Source organism: Palaemon carinicauda, chromosome 29 (genome assembly GCF_036898095.1).
Source record: "Palaemon carinicauda isolate YSFRI2023 chromosome 29, ASM3689809v2, whole genome shotgun sequence".
NCBI lineage: Eukaryota > Metazoa > Arthropoda > Malacostraca > Decapoda > Palaemonidae > Palaemon > Palaemon carinicauda.
The window spans coordinates 46,198,833-46,209,137 of record NC_090753.1 but is presented as its reverse complement, the minus strand read 5'-3'; positions in this window follow the sequence as shown (position 1 = coordinate 46,209,137).

The following is a 10,305-nucleotide window of genomic DNA, read 5'->3' as shown; positions in this document are numbered from 1 at the left end:
AATAAAATCAACATTAAAAGATGCAAACATACAGAATTTTATTGGTCAAACACACACACACAACATAAACTGTTCCACGACCTAAAACTGAGCATTTAAAAGTCCTAAAGAATGGCAGAAACCATTGACATGTTACTTGTTACAACAATTGAGGCTGCTATGACATCGTGAGTTACACAGAAGCCCAGCTTTAAGGCATTTACATCGCCTTGTACTACACTTTTGGGCGCCAGTACAGTTGCATCTTGTGAAGCCTTGTCCACCTGAAGCGGATTGAGAAATCACCGCCGAGCGCAGTGAAACTGTTTTTTTAGTGTTCATGTCGTCAGTGTTTAGAAGGCGCTGAGGGCACAGATCGAATTGATTTCTGGAATACAGACCACTGAGAATACCAGCTTTTACGGCTATCCTGTACTGGTCTGTGTCTTCTCGTCTGTCAATTATGACACCAAGGATATTTCTAGGATCGCCTCTCCCACGATCAACAAGTGGAACTGGCACAGCTACATTGTCTCCATGTTCGCCAGCTCGCAGATCTACGCAACTTCTTTTCACCATCCTTTCTGCTTGAGAAGTTTGTACATCGGCTGCTTCACGACAACGCCTTTTGATTTATTTGATGCGTTCTGCAACTCAGTGGTTTTCAACAGAGGAAACAGGACTGTCAGATGGAGAGGGTGAGAGAGACGTTACGGGCTCTTCTGATTCTCCAGAAGAAACAGGACTCTCAACATTGTAGGGAGATGGTGTTGCTGTGGGCGAGGAAGGTCCTGTGAGTAGATCAAGGATTTCAGCTGCCATTGGCTGACTTGTCACATTGTCACCAGTGTATTGTGTTGTAGTGCTGCCATGTTAGACTGGGAGCAGAACATCCTCTGTCAAATCATGTGTTGGTGTTTCATCACTTGTAGCTTGGGTCTGTTTTGCAACACCATCAGTTTGGGAGAAAGAGTTGGCATTGTTAGAGTCTGGCCTGATTGGTGTGACAGCAAAAAGATCCTCCTCAGTCTCCATCTAAGCAATCACTTCCATCGGCAAAGACGAAGTAGTAAGTCCTACACGAGCCTCACAGCCAAACATTGCAGAATATGAAGAGCACTTTATCCTGGAATGGAGAGCACTGTTTTTCTGGAACTGAACAAACTTGATGCCTGTAGGCCAGTCTTTTGAGTTATTATCAGCCATCCATGCCACCAGCATATCTTTAATATCACCGTTTGCGTGCTCAACCGACCCCTGACTTTGGGGATGGCGAGGCTTACCATGCACCAGTGTTAGTTTTGGCCAAACTCCCTTAAGCTCTGTAATGACTTGTGAAGTGAACTCGGATCCGTTACCGCTTTGGAGAATAACGGGGGCACCAAAGAGAAGAAAAATGTCCAGTAGATGAAAAGCGACCTCTGCAGCTCTTTTAGACGTCAAGGCTCGAAGGATGCAAAACTTCGTCAGGTGATCCTGGTACACCATGATCCATTTCTTGTTGGATTCACTGGGCATGCTTTGCATGTCAATTAAATCCACCTGACCCCTTGACGAGAATTCCTTGGTGAGTATTGGACGAACGACAACCCCCTTCGTCATCGGCCGTTTTCGTTTCTTTTTACATTCTTGACAGAGTGACTTGAACAGCTCAACGGCCTTAGTTGGAATGTTTGCATATTTCTTTTGTAATTCTTTCAACATCCGGTCTCTTCCGCCATAGCCTGTTGAGATGTGGGCGCTCATGACAACGTCAAACGTCTCCTCGATGCTCACATAGTAGAGTGGCGACTCCTGTCGTGTCGAACGTCTCTTTATCAGTTTTTCTGGAGGCCCGCACTGGAGTACTTCATACCTGAAAACACAGTTAACATTAGAGAGAGACAGACACAATTAGAGAGAGAGAGAGAGAGAGAGAGACTGAGTAAAATAATATATTGAAGTGAAAACTTACTTCTCCAACAGATAATATCCGTGCCTCCCCTTGGCATTTGAGTTATCAGCTGCTGCTTTCAGGGCACCGATGGTCTTCTGATAGTCACACTTTGGAATTCATCCTTTTTTGTTTTCTTTAAAATGATCCTTGAGGTTTTGTGTAAACCTTTCCTCGATAGACATCTTGAATTTGCTGGAGGAAGAGGAAGAATGAAGCAACGTCAGAGTTGCTTGAAGAAGAGGAAGAATGAAGCAACGAGCAGTAGTTCAGACACTTTTGAAAACTGAACCATTTGCTCATGTCTCAGTCGTTTAAACACAAACACTCACTAACGAAACTGAAAGGTCGTTAAGTTAAACTATGCTGTATGTAATTGTATGTGTGTAATTGTACTGTGTTTAATTAAAACGTTCATAGATGAAGGTTACACGAATTCATTGAATGCTCAATAGTAAGAACACGTAAAATGACAGGTCTAATTTCAGGGATTTCGCGTAATCACTGGAAATTTCAGTGATTACGCGAAATCCCTGAGTGAAACGGGGAATACGTGTATTCACTGAAATATTCAGAGATTACGCGTAATCCCTAGGTACGTGTTCTTACTGTAACATATATATATATATATATATATATATATATATATATATATATATATATATATATATATATATATATATATATATATATATATATATATACATATATATAAATATATATCTATCTATCTATATATAAATATATATATATATATATATATATATATATATATATATATATATATATATATATATATATATATATATATATATATATATATATATAGTCATTAAGGTTCCATGTGTATAAGGCACCCTTTTCATTGTTGATTGGGGATATGACGACCACCTAAATAACCATGCTCGAGGATAAGCTTCTTCCGAAACACCTACACTTCCCACGCCTGGATCTTATGGAATTTCCCTTGGTTTATTGGCTGGAATTATGTGTGAAGGAGAAAATTACCATCATAAAATGTGCCGAGTGCATGAGATTAATAAAGGATGAAGTCAGGATAGTAAAGATTACAATTAAATGATAGAGACAGAAAGAGAGAGTTTAATGAGTAGAATGTACTATTACCATCGAGTAAAGATAGTTAGACCTTTATACTTGTGGCTAAATATTATTTTATTCTAAAAAGAATCGCTGCGTGTGTTGTTACGGAGTCCATAGTATCTTAGCGTCTCTTATATTTTTTCATTACATTTTATCATCAGTATTACTGGTATTATGTCTATAATTTCACTAAAGCATCTGAAATAAATTCAATATCTTTAAAAGTGTATATGATAATGTATACTTGAAACTTGTATATGGCAAGAACATAAGGGTTCTGGAAAAGAAGGTTGAGCATATCCCACTTAGACATTTCTTATCTTTGTGTAATTCATATTGATTCAAAAGGCAAAATAAAGAACCCAAGACTTTAATTAAATAAGAGTAAATAAATAAATAAATAAATAAATAATAACAAATATTCCATCATAAAGTTTTATCATCAGAATTATAATTAGTGATTTATAGAGTAGCATCTTTTGCCAAAGTCAATTTGACCAAAAGTGAACATATCCTGAAAAGGCGGAAGCAGAAATGACGAAAGGATCAATCGGTTAGAATTGGAAGGAAACGAAGGACACTAAAAATAAAGTAACGATGGATTTAGATGGAAAGGGAAGTCGAATAAATAGGATGAAAGCGCAGTCATGGGAATATCCTTTTGAAATGAAGGAATAAAACCGGAGAATGAGACGGAACTGAACTCCCGTAAAATGTAATTTAGGTATCAAAGTGAAGTATATGATGATGAGGTAGATAATCCGAAGCTGTAGTGAAATGAATTCGGTTAAAAGGTTTCAAGGTCTCTCATGAATGACAGAGGCAAGGGACAAAACAATTTCGTAGATATTGACTACATATACATATAATCAGCACACATCAAGATAGGACTAGGGAGGGCCAGACAATGGTTGCTAAGAACTCAATAGGTAGACATTACATCCACCTCAACCTTCTTTCAATTCGCTTTCAGGGTCTCAAGATTAGTAAGGTTGCACACACTACTAGAGCTGTTGAGCTTAAGTAAAGCTTGAACTCTCGTCCAACAGATGGACAGGCAGGGACGTTTCAAACAAACCTTCATTATAGTTTATAACAAAAATTGTAATAACATCAACTACAAAAATATTAGTATTATTTATAATGATAATAATAGTGATATTATAAATCACACATAATAGTGTAAGTCTAAGCATAGTAGAACAAACTCACGTTGATATTTCTGAAAAATGTAAGTTAAAGTTAAAACACAAAGAAAGCTTTCGAGGACCTGCTCAGTTCTCCATTTCAGTGAGAATAAAGTATGGTGATAGTAATAATGAAATACTGGTAAATAATAAGGATTATAAAACAACAATAAAAACAATTATAATAGTTCCTACGTTTCCCCAATCTAGATCTCCAAAAACTTCTTGGCAGGCTATGAATAATTTATGAGAGATGGGGTCTCCCGGGTTAACTCTTTTCTCAAACAGAATTTTTTCAATATCTTTGTGTAGTTTTATGATTATTGTACTGCTTGTAAACACATCTTCAAGTATTCTAACATGAGATTCATGTATGCCTTGTCTTTGGAAAGCTTTCATTACTGCCAAAGCTTTGACGGAATCAAAAGCTTGCTCATAGTCTATAAATGACATAGTTAGTGGTTTGTCATACTCTGCTAATTTTTCCATTAGCTAATTACAGGGATATGGCTTGTTGTTGAATACTGACTCCTAAATCCTGCCATCTCTCTTCGTTGATTATATTCTAAGTATCTTTCTATGAGGCCTAATATGATCTTTGTGAATATTTTATATATCATAAAGAGTAAACTTATTGAGCGATACTTTTTTAGGTCTTTTGTGTCTCGTTTTTTTGTGAATTACTATAATGATAAAGTTTTTCCAAACTGTAGGGTATGAAATCTCCTTCATATATTATATAATCAATTGTTAGGCCATCTTGTGTTGCTTCTTTGTTTTTTTTTTTTTCATACCTTCTAATTGTTGCTTTACTTCTACTGTTACATTTGGTACTGGTCCGGGTGATTCATTATTTCTATTGGCAAAGTTATTTTTTATATAAATTTTGTACAGCATTGTATATCCTCTGGAATTTTTATCACTCCTCCTATATTGTTGATAGTTTGTCTATTTTCATTTTTTGAAGGAAACATCTGTATGATTAGTACACGCAATCCAACCCCTGAAGTGGTTGTTTATGAAATAAATATTTCCTTAAGCGGTGTGATGTGATTCCGGTTTGAAAGATGTAGGTAGCATTCTTTTATTTATGAAGAATTTACCTTTTGTTTATCATTTGCATAGTTTGGTTTTATTTGAAATGGATATTCTGATTTACATCAGAATCTGCAGTCTTTCTCCCGGTTTTCGTTTTCTTCTTTTTACCAATTCGATGCATTTTCCTTTCTTTCGTGTTTCCTCATTTATGGTCTGATTGTCTTCACGAATAACTTGGGATTTTTAGTTTGTTTATTGTTTTGGATAGTTCTGCTGATTGTATTAGATCCCTCTTATATATTACCCTTATTTCCAATTTTCTTTTTTTTTTCTTTTTCTTTTTACTGATATGATCTGCTTAAGAAACTTTTCCACCTATCTCTTGTGGTGACTCTAATAAAAATTTTCTTAAATTACTGTTCATTACTAAATTCTTTTAATTTTATTCATCTCTTAGCTGGAGGTACCCATTTTGTAATGATAAACTAAACTCACCTTATTTTTATGTTATAGCTTGTGTGATATTTTATTTCTTGAAATTTAGTTTTATTATTCTTTCATTAGATATAAAAAAAAATTGTATTTTACCGTTCGATGTTTGCTTGGCTTTAACGTCTTGACCACTGCTTTATCTTTAACTAAATTAAACTTTTCAATGAAAAATAATCAATTTATATATATATATATATATATATATATATATATATATATATATATATATATATATATATAAGTGTATATATATATATATATATGTATATATATATAAGTGTATATATATATATATATATATACATATATATATATATATATATATATATATATATATATATATATATATATATATATATATATGTGTGTGTGTGTGTGTGTGTACATATATATATATATATATATATATATATATATATATATATATATAAGTGTATATATATGTATATATATATATATATATAAATATAAATATACATATATATAACTATGTATAAATATATATATATATAAATATATATATATATATATATATATATATATATATATATATATATATATATATATATATATATATATATGTGTGTGTGTGTGTGTGTGTGTGTGCGTGTGTGTGTGTTCATTTATATACATATATATATATATATATATATATATATATATATATATATATATATATATATATATATATATATATCACCTCCTCATACGCCTATTGACGTGAAGGGCCTCGGTTAGATTTTGTTAGTCATCTCTATCTTAAGCTTTTAATTCAATACTTCTCCATTCATCATTCCCTACTTCGTGCTTCATAGTCCTTAGCCACGTAGGTCTGGGTCTTCCTACTATTCTAGTGCATTTTGGAATCCATTTGAACGTATGGTGAGCTAATTTCTCTGGTGGTGTGTGGAGAGCAAGTCCAAACCATCTTTATTTACCCCTCATCATGATCTCATCCACATATGGCACTCGAATAATCTCTTTTATAGTATAATTTCTAATACTGCCTGCCACTGAACTCCCAATATCCTTCTGAAGGCTTTGTTCTCAAAACAACTAAATCTATTGGAGATTGTTTCATTGTCATACCATGACTCATGTCCGTAGAATAAACTAAACTGATATATAGTATGATTTTTATATGTAATTTCAGGGGATTGGATTTTCAAATTTTTCTTAACCTAGCCATTGTGTGGTTACTTTTCTAAATAATTTACTAAATTCTAATTCTAAAGACCTTGTATTATAGATAATAGTTCCTAAACCTCATGTGGTATTTCATGCATTCTGGTAACCAAACATTGCAAATCGTGCTGTGTTCTGCTAATAATGATAGCATCATCCGCATACTGTAGATCCGCTAGTTCCCTATCACCAATACAGTCCAATCCTACCCCAACTTCTCCAACTGTTCTGCTCATTACAAAATCCATAAACAGGATAAGCAACATAGGTGACAATACATTCCCTTCGACAATTACGCTATTTAAGGCAAATTTATTTGATAAGTCTACACTGGCATTAACTTTGCATTTTCTATGTTCAGGAAGAAACTTAATAAAATTGACATATTTAGAATGAATTCCATCATAACGCAGGACTATCCACAAAATTGGTCAGCGCTCACTATCAAATACTTTTTCATAGTCCACCAATGCCATCAGAAGGGGTCAGGTAATTTCTTGGACCTCGTATACACTGACTCTCCCTGGCGTTATAACTAATAAGGTTGGTTCTCCAGTCGGGACATCTGATCATGCCTTGATTTCATTAGTAGTGAAGACTGAGCAGCCTGTCCCTGATATATCATACTCTTGTAAAATTTATATGAAATCCCAAGTAGATTGGAATAGGATTTTGCATGATCTTTTGTGCTTGAATTGGTCACAGTTATATAGTAGTGTAGATCCTGTTGTCCCTTTGAATGAGAATCTAGTCAACATAATTGATAGGCGTATCCCTTCTCATGCGCTAAAGTACCGAGTGAAGGGTAACAGATCAGTTTTGACCTGAAACAATAATACTCAGCTTCGAGCTTTCGCTCAGAGAGTTTATGCCTCAACTGAAAAGAAGTACAATTTAACCATAAAAGAAACCCTTTCTGGTACAACTCAGGAACATAAATGGTGGTCTACCCTTAAATCTGCACTCTTTGGTGTAGATGCATTAGATCCTCCTTTACTTAAACCAAATGGCTCTATCACTCACTGTCCAAAGGAAAAGGCAGCTCTGTTGGCTGACGTTTTTGACAGTAAACAAAGTAATGAAAAACTGGAAGTTCCTCATTCCTGTTTTCCTGAGGCTAAACTAACTAGCTTAGCTTTTCGATTTCGTGAGATTAAAGCTCTGTTGATGGACCCTGATGATTATGGAGGTGTAGACCCAAATGGTATTTTCTATATTTTTTATAAAGACAGCAGATTTCTTAGCTCCATAGTTATCTGTTATTTTGCGCAAGTTAGCAAGAAGAGGAGCTTTTAGCACTCGTTGGAGAATTGGTAATATTACTCCTCTATGTAAATGTGTTTGTGGTAGCTCAAGTCCCACTGATTACTGCCCAATTTCCATAACTCCCATATTATCTAAAGTTTTTTAACGTCGTCTGGCAAAACGTCTTGATAGGTTTGCTGAAAGTAATCATCTATTCCCTAGTTTGCAATTTGGTTTTCGTAAAGGCCTTGGAGCATGTGATGCCCTTCTTACAATCTCCAATACTGTACAGAAATCCCTTGATTGTGGTCGGGAAGTTTGTATGATTGGCTTTGATTTTAGTACTGCCTTTGACCGTGTTAATCATGAGGCCCTTGTTTTCAAACTCAAACAGTTGGGAGTGGGTGAGCCGTTTCTTAGCGTTATTATAGATTTTTCAAGTAATAGATCTCAAAGAGCTGTTGTTGATGGGCACCATAGTGAGTATAGGAACGTGATATCCGGTGTTCCACAGGGTAGTGTTCTTGGCCCATTACTTTTCATATATACACATGACATGTGGTTTGGCCTAGGAAACAAGCTTATTGCACATGCATTTGCTTCAATTCCATCCCCTGAATGTAGATCTGGGATTGGTGTATCCCTTAATAGAGATTTAGCTAGAATTAGTGCCTGGGGCAAATTATGGGTTATGAAGTTGAATCCTAATAAAACTCAAAGTATGATTGTAAGTAGGTCAAGGACGGTGGCTCCACAACATTCGGATCTCAGTAATGATAATGTTTCTTTAAATATGTATGACTCTTTCAAAATTTTAGGTGTGATTATTGAGAGCAAATTTACTTTTGAGAAACACATTAGGTCTGTGTCTTCTTCAATTGCACAAAAATTGGTTTATTGAGAAAGTCTTTTAAGATTTTCGGTGATCAATCTATTGTGAAGAAGTGTTTTAATTCTTTCATTCTACCTTGTTTTGAGTATTGTTCTCCTGTCTGGTGTTCAGCTGCTGATTCTTATCTTAATTTGTTGGACAGAAACTGACGGTCTATTGTATTTCTTATTCCTGATCTAGATATTAATCTTTGGCACCGTTGTTTAATTAGTTTACTATTCATGTTGCATAAGATTTTTCATAACTCTGACCATCCTTTACATTCACATCTCCCTGGACAATTCTATCCTGTCTGTAATACTAGGCAGGCAGTTAATTCTAATAGCCAGGTTCTATTCCATCATGAGGCTCAATACTACACAGTATTCTACAAGTTTTATTCCAGCTGTTACCAAGTTGTGGAATGATCTTCCTAATCAGGTAGTTGAATCAGTAGAACTTCAAAAGTTCAGAGTTTGAGCAAATGTTTTTATGATGACTAGGCTGACATGAGTCTTTGTATAGTTTATATATTACATATCTGTTTTTGACGTTGTTAATAGTTGTTATAGTACATATCTGTTTTGACGTTGTTACTGTTTTTAGAATGATTTATTGTTAATTTATTCTCATCATTTATTTTTTTCTTTATTTCCTTTCCTTACTGGGGTATTTTTCCCCATTGGAGCCCTTGGGCTTATAGCATCTTGCTTTTCTAACTAGGGTTGTAGATTGCCTAGTAATAATAATAATAATAATAATAATAATAATAATAATAATAATAATAATAATAATAATAATTTCTCTATTCTACGCATTGCTCTATAACCTCTCAAAATAAAATTTTGGTCAGTATAACTTCTAGCTTCTCTAAATCCCGTTTGTTCATTTCTCAGCTTTTCATCAAATTTTCTCACCTATCTATTCAGAATAAGCAGACTATATACTTTTATGAAAACAGATGTAAGTGTGATGCATCTGTAATTATTACAATCAGTAAGCTTTGCTTTTTTTGCCATATTCACCAACACTCCTAACTCCAGTTCATTAGGATTTGCCTCTCCACTCCACATTATACAAAATAATCTTGCAAGTATTCTAGGTGTCACTTCATTTTCCGCCAGTATGTTATATATATATATATATATATATATATATATATATATATATATATATATATATATATATATATATATATATATATATATATATATATATACATATATCAGACAAATAACATGATTTTGGGTGGAATTCATATGTTGATGAATTGA